The sequence below is a fragment of the Ambystoma mexicanum genome, chromosome 2p (genome assembly GCF_040938575.1).
Source record: "Ambystoma mexicanum isolate Mex_15411 chromosome 2p, UKY_AmexF1_1, whole genome shotgun sequence".
Taxonomy (NCBI): Eukaryota; Metazoa; Chordata; class Amphibia; order Caudata; family Ambystomatidae; genus Ambystoma; species Ambystoma mexicanum.
Window position 1 is genome coordinate 261,845,689 of NC_090923.1, and position 13,856 is coordinate 261,859,544.

Consider the following 13,856-nt stretch of genomic DNA (forward strand, 5'->3'; position numbering starts at 1 on the left):
GATTTAATCATATATGTCCAAATATCATCCCTGAAATGGTTGAGTTTAAAGAAGAATTGTTTGTACCATTCGACCTGCTTACGATCAGTTGTGGTAAAAAGGGTTGGAATGGTATGACCTGGTCCCACTTCTTGGCAAGGGGAGATTTTCACCAAGTGAATTATTTTCAGGAGTGAATGTACTACCTACCAGGTTTGGAATAGCCTCAAAATCAATATGTGATTATACTTATATTGCAAATATTGAACCAATCAGCATACAATCATTTGAAACAAGAACGAGCAGAAGTGACTATGCAATGTTAACAGCATCAATTACCATTTCAGATATGGTTGTTAGCTCGTCAGTATCAAAATGTATTGGTTTATTACTAATGAGACAGGTAATAATAGAGTGGCCCAGTTTGTGAAGAATAATGAAAAGTTAAAATATGTAGCAAAAATGGTGGAATTTACTGGATGAGATGGAGAAAAGACAGAGTATGTGCTCCATCCGAGTTTAGAAATACATTAATGATGTTGAAAGATCTTACCTAAATGTCATCGGGTTGGAAAAAACATAAACAGTAATGTGTTGAGGATAAGAAATGTTTTGCAATGTTTTATAAAGAGATCAGTTTAAAGAAACAAAGACTTAGGAACGAAGTCTAACGTGATTAAATCATCAGATAGCTGGCAGCTGAAGATTAAGCATACTACATGTTCTCTTAAGAACATGTTTAAAGCATGGCTTCACAATTATAGATTGTTGAGATATATTATGTGCATTCAAGATATATTCAAAAATGTCATGAGAGTAACACCAAGTCTTTGTGGTGGAAATTGAACTTAAAACAAGAGTGCCAAATTATCAAACAGTCGTCCTATGTATCTCAAAATGTATTGGTTGACCACTTTCCCTCAAAATTCTGGGTCCACAACAAAAGTAAATTATGTGATATGAACTTGTGCTCTAGTGGATCACTAAATTGGAATTATAAATCTGACAGAGAGGACATTGAGAATGTGACTAAGAAATAAAAAACTTAAGAGCCTGAGATCCTGATCACTTGATGAACAGACGTTTGGAAAAGAATCCTATTCTTTGGTCAGATTTTTTATGTCGCCTTTATACTCAAGTCATAAGTAATGATGTATTTCCCTCTTCCTGGAATCAAGCAATTATTGTTCCAATATTCAAAAGTGTTTTGAGCGACAGCCTGTTGTGTTATAGACCCAGTTCTTTAATAGATAAGTCTTCCACAATCCTGGCTAACATAATTTTTAAGGAAGTGACCACGTGGGCTGACTCAGTCGAGGTATTCAGTGATTTACAGATGGCGAACAGGAAGAGAGTTAGCAACATGCTCAGTGGACTTACTCTGCTTTCATGCATGTCACAGGCATGGATTGGAACTTGTAGAACCATATATGTGGCAGTGCTGGATGTATCCTCTGCTTTTGGCAATGTGGATCGGTCACTACTGTGGGGAAAACTGTTAAAATGGGGGATGCTGAAGGGTTTGTTAAATATGATTCAACCTTTTTATGATAGTAATTCTGTAAGCATGAGGCAGAATATTGACGGGGCCTATCAAGTAAAATAGCTGTAAACAAAGGAGTAAGACATGGTTCTGTATTAGCCCCAACACTCTTCAATCTATACATTTTAGATGTTCCGAGATTGTCTCTTATAAGACAATTTGATTATGCATGATGTTACAACCGCAGGTCTGCAGAGAGCTTTAGAGGGAGTGTCAACCTATTTGAGCATGAATAAGCACATTTTTAATCCCAAGAAATCAAATATTTTAATGGTTACAAACATACAGAGCAAAAAAGGTTATAATTGGTCAATCAACAATACTAGAGTAGAGGACGTTAATACTTTCTTCTACCATGGCATCCTGTTTTCCAACACAAAATCACAAGAATGCCAGAATATTAGATTGTACGAAATAGTTAGCGCCTGTACTTCAATGATGAAGAAAGTTAGGAGTAGATTTTGAGAATATTCACTTACCCCACTGATTGACTTTTATAAATAGAAGGTATCACCAATTGTGTTGTGCGAGATTGAATTACAATCATTTATTGGCAGGTCATTTTTAGATACATTAGAAGGGTTAAGCCTTACAGAAATGCTGTGTTTGACTACATTTGTTTCAATCAGTTAGACTGGATCTTGTTTTACAGACTTGGTGGTCTCAATTTCATTATACATGTGTTGCACTTTATTGGAAAATATATGAGGGGCAAGTGAGTGGCATTTTATCTCATTTGAAGCAAACAAGGTTAATGAAGTCACATTTTTTTAAAAAGGATTTTATTGGTTTAATGGACCTTGATGTGATGGTCACTCAAGAGATTTTAAAGAGTGTAGTCAAAAATAGGATGACATATGGGGTATTGCTGACTTCCAAAGGCTACTAATATAGACAAATCAAAGCATTCTATATCTACTCAATAAGGATAAGAGACCATTCTTGAAGACATTCCCCTCTTCAATGTCATGTCTTTTGTATTTGAAATGTAGGCACAATTGTCTCCCTATGCTGGAAATCCTAGGTCCCCATCTTTGCATTCAAAAAGATTTAAGGATTTGCAGACTATGTGGGTTGCAATGTACAGAGTATATGCACCATTTGGTAATAGATTGTACAGCACTGATGAAGGATAGGATCACTTTTTGTTAAGCCTTTATTAACTCAACAGCTGCAGTTATTGGAAATCTCCCTTGGGAAAGACCGATGGCAGGGACTCAGAGTGCTCTTCTTTTAGCATTAGCAAGGTTTTTTATTTGAATTTTTGATGAGTTATTTTACTGTGACTGAACTAGGTGACCCTTTACTGAGTGTGGTTGTATAAAATACTTCTATTTCCTTTCTTCAGTGAATTTGATGTATTTTATGATGTGTGTAATGAGTATTTGTTGATTTGTTTTAAGATGTGTGAAATGATGAATAACAGATGTATTAGAGATGTGTTTATGGGTGTTTTACGATCTATGAAATGATTAACTGTATAATGTTTATGATTGAATTTAATATTTGATACATCTGTGTTCTTCTGAAGTTATGTAAGGTATCATGTGTACTAAAAATGCAACAAAAAGAATCAAAGTAGGATATAACACATTATGTGTATTACACAGCCACGCTAGTGGATGTGTAGTTATGGTTAAGTTGCTAATCCCATAGGAAGAACACTATTTGAGTGGCTTATAACTTTGCTCCCTCTGGACGAATCCTCACCAAACTTTGCAAAAAAAGTATATGGCCCACTCTGATTTTTTTTTGCAAAGTTTGGTGAGGTTGGGTCCAGGGGGGACAAAGTTATAGGAGGGGTCCCAAAACTTATTTTTTTCAATAGACTGAATGAAGAAAAAATTCTGCTCATGCCTACAGCCCAAACCGCTGGACGGATTTTCACCAAATTTGCGGCAGGAGCAGCGGCTTGGTCCCGAAAGCGTGCTTTTGTAAATTTGTTGAAAATCTGTCCAGTAGTTTTTAAAAAAAAATATCAAAAATTAGGTCACAAAAAATAGTGATATCTATGTCCGCTCCGCAGACACATTTCCCTGTTCGCTCCGCGGACAGGACACTGATTGGCTAATTGGCTTGCGCCATGTCTGCGGACATGCAACATGTTCACTGATTGGCTGGAATGATGCGTGAGGTGCGTCGTATTGTTTTGATACATCCGCCATCTTTGATACGCAGACATCCACAGACAGCGTGGTGACAAATGGGGAGAAATACAACTTTGGCAAGTGGGTTGATGTGTAAGAGTGTTTGGGGAGGGTGAGGGAGTAAGAGATGGGCCAAATGCTGTATTTATTTAGGTGGCAGGCACACCCGTTGTGTTTGTTTTGTCTGCAGACAGTCACGCTGTCCGGGATGTCTGTAATTAACCAAAATGGAGGTGTCCTAAGGGCACGATTCCTGTCCGTACTGTCCGCAGGCAAGTTGAAAATGTTCTAAGAACACGCGCGGTGTCCGGGATGTCCGTAATTATCCAAAATGGGGGTGTCCTAAGGACACTATTCCTGTCCGTACTGTCCGCAGGCAAGTTGAAACTGTTCTAAGAACACGCGCAGTGTCCGGATGTCCATAATTAAAGAAAATGGAGGTTTCCTAAGGACACTATACCTGTCCGTGCTGTACGCAAGCAAAATAAAACTGTTCTTAGAACATGTGCAGTGTCCACAGACATAAAAAATGGCCATATGGCATAGTTTAAATGTTTGATTCTATTGGTGTGATCTATGGGTGTGATATGCTGCAGTAATTTTGGCCAGGGCTTAGAGTCTTGGCTGTATGGCCGAAGGCCGTAGGCCATGCACCCAAGACTCTAGGCCCTAGCCACAACAACCACAGCATATCACACCCATAGATCACATCCATAGAATGGAATATCTATGAAATATTTGCAAATGTATAGTTTATGTACTGTTTGATTTGTATAGTTTGTATGTGAAGCTGCAGCGCTCGGTGTCTGGGATGTCAGTAATTAAACAAAATGGGGGTGTCCTAAGGACACTATACCTGTCTGTCCTGTACTCAAGAAAAATAAAACTGTTCTTAGAACACGCGTGGTGTCCGCGGACATAAAACATGCCCATAAGGCATAGTTAAAATGTTTGATTCTATGGGTGTGATCTATGGGTGTAATGTGCTGCGGTGGTTGTGGCCAGGGCCTAGAGTCTCGGGTGTATGGCCGAAGGCAGTAGGCCATAGGCCATGCACCTTAGACTCTAGGCCCTGGCCACAACCACCGCAGCATATCACACCCATAGATCACATCCATAGAATGAAAAATCTATGAAATATTTGCAAACCTACAGTTTATGTACTGTTTGATTTGTATAGTTTGTATGTGAAGTTGCAGTACAAAATATCCATGGAAGTAAACATTTTGTATTGTGGTGTACGGTTACATGTTTTCTTCAATGGTTGTGTTATGGAGCAGTATTTATGAGTTGTATTTATTATGATATACTTACTGTTTGGTTTGGTAACTGGTGTACATATATTCTTTGTCAATTTCTGTGATAAAAGAAAATATCATGTTAGTGTTGGTCGTTTATAAAGACTTTAGTAGATTACAAACCAGTGTACTGTGTACTTTGCTCAGTTTCTGTGTTTGTTGCTTAAATCATTGGGTCTGGGGGAGAAAAAAAAATCCATGTTGGATTAAAAAAAAACGTTTTTATTTTGGTACACTAAACGTATATCTGTATTTTCAGTGTTTACTTGTTGTTTCTTGCTAATGTTCTATCTGTTAGCTTGCTGCAGATTGCTAGATACTTGTTGAATTGTAACTGGTTATAGTTTTTTTATTTATATTCTCAAATTACTAATCTATCTTTTGGGTTGTTGCAGATTCTTATGGCAGTTATATACATGTTGGCATATTTTAGCTGTTTATTTCTTGTTATTTTTCAGTGGTACTGATCTATCTGTTTGGTTGTTGCAAAATCTTGGGGCAGTTCGATACCTGTTGGCGTATTCTAACTGTTTATTTCATGTTATTTTTCATTGGTATTGATTTATCTGTTTGGTTGTTTTCTATTTTGCATGTTATATCTATAGTTTTTGTGTTCATTTTATAAAAAGTTCTGCGGCAACACACACACACATATGGTTTGTACTTCAGTGGATGTACTTTTAAATTTTAGTATTTCTTTTTTGTATGTATGTAGTAGAATGTTGCCATCTGTACATGTGTTGCTAGTCTGTTGTAAAGCTATTGCATTTTGTAAGTGGCTTTCACTTCCAAAATATTTTTTTTTATATGCTCTATTTCTTCGAGTAGGTGTTTAGCTGTACCATGTAGAAGATTGTTATTTAAATTGGCTGGTGCTAAAGGACTTTTAGCATAGTACAGTTTATGGACTAGATTTCTTATAGTTGAATGATGTGTTGATATCATTTTGATATGATGGAAGGTGCTTTTGTAAATAGGTCCTGAAATGCAGGCTAATGCATGTCGTTGTAGTCCTGTGTATTTGCTCACTGGACAGGTACCCATATTTTGCAGCAGTTTCATTTTGATTTTGTCATTGCCTTTCACATACTGATTGAGGAACTGGCGTAAAGATTTGAAAGATTTTTTGGCAATGTTACACATTGACGTGCATGGCCGTTTGTATACTGGACGTTCTGGTTTAGTCGAATGGAGAGGTAATACTGAGTTTTCTGGGGATATTTTTGTAAGCAGTATTTCTTGTTGCATTATGGTATTATTAAGTTTTTCATAACCTTGTCCACTGCTATGTATGGCAGTTGTGTTTGTTTGCTTTTATTTGTATGCTTCTTCATTAAAATATGGTTCAGTGCTTGTGGTGTGACTCCATTCACCTCCACAGGTATTTAAGAAGTTATTTTTGTTGACAATCCGTTTATTGAGAAGTCTTTTTTGTAATTTAGTAGTTAGTTTTGTTAGTGGTTTCATTCTGTTTAACTCTAAAATAAAGAACTTTATTTTTTAAATGATTGCACTGTCTATCAAAGCTTCTAAGATTAATTTTCTACGGTAGGTTTTAAGGGTTGTGCATGATTTGTCTCCTGTTTTTATAAGATTCTGAAGGACTCTGTGGTGGAACATGTTTGCTAAAATACTTTTTTTGGTATGGTTACTTGCCACTATATCAAGATTCATAGGAGCAGTTTTAGCAGTAGTGGTAGCTGAATTCTTGTTAATCATTTTCTGTTTCGTTTTACATTTTGATAGAGGAGGCAAGGTTTCTATACTGGAAGCTTGTTTTGTTTCGCTAAATGACTGTATTAGCTGTTTTGTTTGACCTTTTGTACACACTGCTAGAGATGGATGCTTATTTTGGACACTTTAATTTTCATTTGCTCTATTTCTGCATTGCTTTCTACTGACTTGCTTTTTGGTAGGCATGCTTTGGGGTCTGTTGAAAAAAAAAGAAGGTATGGATTGGGGTGCTCTGCAATGTATGTGTGCTGTGTGCATGAGTGTCTGAGTATGATGGTAAAGATATATGTGCTGGTGTGTGATTGTGCAGTGGGCAGCTACAATTAGTTGGGAAGGCTATTCTTCTATTTTTGTGTTAATATACTGCAGTTTAGATGACAGTAGAAAGTGAGCTATTGGTGAGGAGAAGCACTAATAGTAAATCTAATGGTATAAAATTAAAACAGTTATTTGTTTTGTAATACTAACATTGTGGGGTTGAGTTATGTTATTTGTGTTCCAAAAAACAGGGATTTGTGTGCCATTCTGCCTGCTAATCCTTGTTGAATAAATGGGGTTTGTGGGAAGAATGGTTCAGAAATCTCACATGAAAGATCCACACAGTGTGTTTGAGTAACAGTAAGAATATACTTACTCTATTTTTGTGGAATGAACAGGTTTCTTCAGAGATGTTGTTTGTAGTTCAGATGCTGCTGCTTTTCTGGAGAGTGGTCATCACTGCAATTATAAAAGAAAGAAGTTAGTAATTTTGTATTTAAAAGTACTGATGTTAATTTAGATGTTGATTTTTATGTTTTTGTAGTAGTATTCTTGTTTGATATCTGAACATAGTGTATGCATGCATTTCATTTGACTATGTGCAACCTTTATATTTTATTTACAAATGTTAGTTCAACATGCTTTCAAATGAGTAGAATATTAAGTGTAGGAAATTCACTTGTTGTTTTTAAAGCTGTGTTATAGAATGTTAGGAGAAAGAAGAAATAATAATATATTTATTTTGCAATTTTTATAAGGTGAATGGTAGAAACTGTATAGAAAAGCATGGAATGTATGCATTTGTGAAGGTGTGGGTTAGAAAGCAGAAGGATGTGATTTACAGGCAGTGGTGTTATTGCAGCTAGGAGCTTCTCAATGATAGTGTCTATGTGTGTGAGTGTATGAAGATGCATGACCTTTTCTTGGCTGTGTGTAATTTTTTAATACACTACTAAGGGGCCGATTCATGGAACAAATGTGCAGCGAAAATCTAGGCGCAAGCGTGAAAAAGCAAGCACACGCGCACGCGTGTGAATCATGGAAGGGCCTCCGTGTGTTTACTGCGGGATGTGCGCCAAATCCGAGCGTGGCGCGCAGAGGCGCACACGTCACAGCAACATCCTGAACGCCATGAGCGACACGCACATTGAAAGAGCACAACGTCGGCGCACACACCAAAAAGGGGGCGGGGCACGGGCGTAACACGTGGAATGGGGAACAACACATGAAAAAGAAGGTGTAACTGGGGAAGTACTGCAGGGAAATACACGGAACGCCCACACGCATGCAAACAACACTTATTCATGGAATTGAATACGGAAACCTGCGCACGCTAAAAAACGCACACAGGCATCAACACGTCCGCCACACAAAGGCAGGCAGAAACATCCCAGTGTGCAGTATAAAAGTGAGCACAAACAACAAACACGTATATACAGCTACGATGAATGTTGCATTTGTCGCAGCACTGATCGAAGGACACCGCAGGAGGAGGAGAATAGCCAGACCTCTCATTTTTTTGCCCCGGACCAGCCTTTTTGGATTGCCTGACGACCAAGCCTATGGCAGGTATAGGTTTCCACCTCGTATCATCCTAGACCTGGTCAGGGAGTGGGAAGATGACCTTACAGCCCCCACCCTGTGCTCCCAAGCATTGAGACCCTTGGAGAAGGTGCTCAATGGCCTACATTCTTTGGCCACTGGGTCATTTCAGCGGACAACTGCCATAGTGGGGGGTCTCACAGGCCACACAGACACTCTGCATACACAAGGTGTTGGCAATCATGATTGCGCGCCCCTCAGTCCGCAGGCACATATACATGCCCAGAACACCCGCAGAAAGGCAGGCCATGGTCCAGGACTTTTACAGGGAGGCTCACTTCCCCAAAGTGCTCAGTGCCATAGATTGCACCCATGTGGACCTACGTCCACCTAGGGCCACTGAGCACATCTATCGAAACCGCAAGCACTGGCATTCCATCAACATACAGGTTGTATGCGATGCCCATGGAATCATCACCTCTGTCTATACAAACTATCCTGGGTCTACCCATGACAGTTTCATTTACAGAATGTCTGCCCTGAGCCGGGACCTGGAAGCTGGGAAGCATGGCAACACATGGCTCATTGGTGAGTACAAATGCCTGTGCACATACATGACCTCCCCAGGGGACAGTGCCTACCCTCTGAGCAACCACATGATGACGCCAATCCGGAACCCCACCACACCACCCCAGGTAAGATACAACGTTGCCCATATTGCAACCAGGGGCATAGTGAAGCGCACATTCAGAGTGCTCAAGTCACGCTTCCGCTACCTTGACCGCTCTGGCGGCCAGCTACTATGTGCACCCCCAGTAGTGTGCAGGATCATTGTGGCAGCATACCCAACCACATGCACAGGCGCTGCCCATGGGAGGGGAAAGGGCATGTGGCGAGGCAGCACTGACCCAGTTTGTGGCCACATTTTTCACCTAAACTCCCACCCCTGCGGAGTGCACACAGGCCTGGCACATACCAGGTGACAATTGATGATGACAAAGAGACAGTCAACTGTCACAACATTACCACCCTGAGAATGTTGCCACAGAAGTGCTACATTGTGTGCATCCCTAGCTACTTAATCATAACCAATCCTGTGTGACCAAAAGGAAGACATGCAAGGTGTGTATCACACCACCCCCTGCAAAACAGGCCATGACAATCACTGGTATGTCACCCAAACCCTCCCAACCCACATCACCCATGTCTGCCACACCATAACCTGGCATGCAACAGCAAAAGTCCAACACATGACCAATAAGATACGAAGTGACATGTGATAAATGGAAAGTGGCCCGAGACAATGACGCCTGACATGGAATTAGATTAAATGACTGGCCAACAACCTCAAACACATACCAAGTCATACACAAATGCTTTCCACCAGTGGTAGCATGAACAAAAGACTGAATGCCTGTTCACATGCACATTGGGCAAGCCAAAATCGCTACTCCCTAACCCGTGTGCTGTGTGTGTCTCCTGCAACACACTGCTCAGCACACAGCACAGTGAGCAGCCATTGTGTTGGGGATACACCTTTAGCATCACATCAAAAGGAAAAAAATATAAACCTGCGATTGACGCATGTACACCATCCCAAAATGGCAATAGATCATGCGCTGCAGGGACACAGCGTGCCCGAGAAGGCAATCTGTGTGCACCTGTGGGCATTTAAGGGTGGTTGTACATGTGGTGGACCCTCGGTGTCCTGTACACATCACATGCAAACATTGCCCATGTGTACACCACAGCATGTCAAACCACAACAATCCCCTGACACCTGAAAAGTAAATAAAACACAGGAACAGCCATTGACCATCAGAACACATCATGTACATAGAACCCCACAATGACAATTTCAGAGAGTGCCCAAACAATGTAGCCCAAGCTTACTGTCAAACAACAAAAGGCCTTCCTTCATTTAAACATCACCATAACCTTCTGAACAACTGTGTCTGGGGTATGTAGCCTTCTTCCTTCTAGTCTACCTGGCTACAGGATCCCCCTATCCCTTGGTCTCATGTTCCACCTTGCGTGTAAATGGGGTCCAGCCCCCTCAGAGGCCACATTGACTGGTAAAAATACCAAATCGCAGAGAACTCCAAGGAGCCAAACCCCCAAACCAGGGAAAAAGACTCTAGGCACAAAAAAACCTTTGAAGAGTCCGCAGTAGATGACTTGAAGTTGCAAAAAATGTCCAAGCACATGTACAACCAGAATGCTAGAACAACCAAGGAAGCACAGTTCAACAATGGTTCAACAGATGGGTACCATTTTCTGGACACATTATACAATGAGGATGCAACAACTGATGGGTAGTGTCACAGCTCTGGTCTCCAGGCACAGGAGTGACACGAACCAACCACCCCATCTGTGGTCTGGGCGCCTGCAAGGTAAAACTTACACAGGCCTCCGAGACCCCGGCGGGGAAAGAGGGTCAGGGATCTGTTGTTTGGACAGGCATTGGTATTCAGGATAACTGGAAAGAGGGGCAGGAGAGGGGAGTTGGATTGGCGAAGGAAAGCAGGCAAAATTCAAAATACAACTATTGACAATAACACATACTCAATCAGAGAAACCGTGTTCTTCATCACATTGTACTAAATGAGTCAAATGCAAGCCAAAGAGAGACTTATCTCTGGGGTGAGTGCTGGCCTCCTGCCTGAACACTCTCAGGTCCGGTAACAGGAGCAGTTCAATGCTGCAAAGAGAGCGTGAGTTACTAATCTGTGTGTGTCATGCCCCAAACTAAGTGACTTCTCCACAAACAAACACTCTTGTCTGCTGCTTTGTACATATACGTTAGCTTGCCCCCGTGATGGTTCATACACTGTCAATGCAGTAAGGCAGGCTCATGTGGGCATGCAGTAATTGTAAGACCAATGTGTCAAGAATCACACATGATAGAATGATCCCTGGGTGAGCTGCTAGATGCGTATAGCGAGGTGCGACTTCAGTACAAGTCGTATTCTGGCAACCGCAGATTTCAATAGGTAGTGCATATGGCAATTTGCACATGCAAATGATATGAACTGCAGTCGAGTCTGGGTGTCCCTGTGCGCTGTATTAGTTTCTGGCTGGGACCGCTACTGCGCTAATAACTCAGCTTCTATGGAGCAGGGGGGAATCGAGGATATGTGCGACGGCCCCTGCGTGTGCTCCTGACAACTTGTAAAGCTACTTGCCATTTGTTCCTCAGCGCATCTTAGCTGTATTGTGCGCTTCTACAACAATGCCTGGCCAAGCTCCCCAGCACTGGCGCTACTTATCATGCATGTGCAAGTGGCATGGTGGAAGTCTGGCACGGTGTGGCCCCTTGTGCTGCTCACCTTGCTTGGAGCTCCTGGAGACACGTCTGCTTCTGTCAGACGTCTGAGCACAAGCCCTGTGCTTCTGCTTGCGCACACATGCGCCCGTGTGCACCACCGAATGTAGCCAGGTTTCAGTAGTACTTGGCCCCGTGTCTGCTGGGATAGGTAGTCTGGAGGCTCATTTTCCTGCAGAAAGGGCATAAAAGATATTAATAACGCTGGAAAGTTCCCTGTGTGTGTGTGTCTTCATGCTGGTTGTCACTGGGCCATGTTTGAGACCTACATCCAAACTCCTCCCACCATCAGTGTGACTTTGACAGCAAAAGGGTGCAGGCTACTGTCTACAGCATGAAGTGCATCAAGCACATATACAGGCAAGAAAAGAACATACATCACAATCCACATCAATTAATGGAGATGTCAATCATTTACTCACCCAAATTGATTGCAGACATGCCGTGGAGAAAACCCACTAAATCCCCACTAGGGGTGTTAACACAAGTAGTACAGCAGCAGACAGGCCACAGATATGACGAAAGTCCAATGCCCTTGTGTAAATGGTTGTTACACCGAACCATCCTTGCAAGCCCATGGATACGGGAAGCAGGAGTGGCCTATGTGAGTCAGGACCCCACGCTGCAAACACATACATGAGACAAGCTTGAAGGGCCCAGCTTGAACAGACAGTGGATGCTTTCAAAAGCCACAAAGCACCACACGGTCACATGAATGCACAATAGACAAGCAATTTTAAACTATATTAATTAATTAAACTAACTATAAAAAACCTATATTACCTAATTAAACTAACTATAAAAAACAATATTTGCTAATTAAAGTAACTATAAAAATCAAAAATAGCCACATACGACCCGGTTGGGGTTGAGGCACCCAGGAAGGGGGAGGTACAGGGTGCACCTTAACACCCACATGCGATGAAGTTGAGACAAAAAAAACCTCCATGGGCTCAACGCCTGCACAGCCCAACCTGTGTGGGAGATAACTCATCATCCTCATCACCCTCTGGCTGAAAAGGTTGACGTGGCACAGTACCCTGACCATGCCTAGGCACAGCTTGCCCCTTGTCAGCAGCAAGTCTGCAGGACGGGTGAGCCTGGTTCTGTGCGGCGATGACACCTAGGTCAGCATGTACAACCATGCGTGATACGCGTGTTCCTCTTGCAAGGTAACATGTGTAACACAGAGTTCTTCCTGCATGGCCTGGCTGGACAACTGGTACACCTCCCGGCAAGCACGTAGCTCAGCTGAGAAGGTATTCTCTAGCTGCTCCACCTCTCCTCTGACCACATCCTCTGGGACATCAAGAGCACACCCAGAGTAGATCTGAGGGATTCATAGTCAACCCTTTTGGCCTCCATGTGTGCCTCTGTGTGAGAAGCAATTGCTTGACGCAAAGACACCATTTCAGCCCAGCGTGCCCTTTCTGAGGCTGCCATGCCCATCCTGAGCGAGTGGGCCGTGGACTGTACCGCCTGCTGCTGGTGCTCCACCTGCCTAGCAGGGGGGAGCACAGATTGGGCCACACGTTCCATGCTCTCAGCAATGTTATCAATTTCTGCCCCCTGGTGTTCTGAATTGGCAACCATGGCTTGCTCCCACTCAGTATACCCCAGTGGCGCGCGACCACTGTGTTGCTGGGATTGACACCTGCGGGGCCCAAGGAGCCGACATCCTTGTTGGGTTGCCACCGCCCGCGGCTGCAGGACTACATTCCTCCGTTGATGTGATGCCCCAGGCACATCAGTAACTGGTGTGGAGGGAGACCCTGCGTACCGATCCACCACAGACAGAGGTCCCACCACCGTCTGGCCCCTCAGTGCAGGCGTCGTGTACAGAGGAGCATCCTCATCAGACTCACTCACCCCTGACGGATGGACACGATGCACATTCAACTCGACATTGTCGTCAGAGTGATCATCCGGGTTAGACTCATTGCCATCCGTAGACAAGATGGTCTGTAACACAAGTGGGTTCTCGTGGTCTAACACCCCACGACCCCCACTTGTGCTGAATTGCTGGTGTT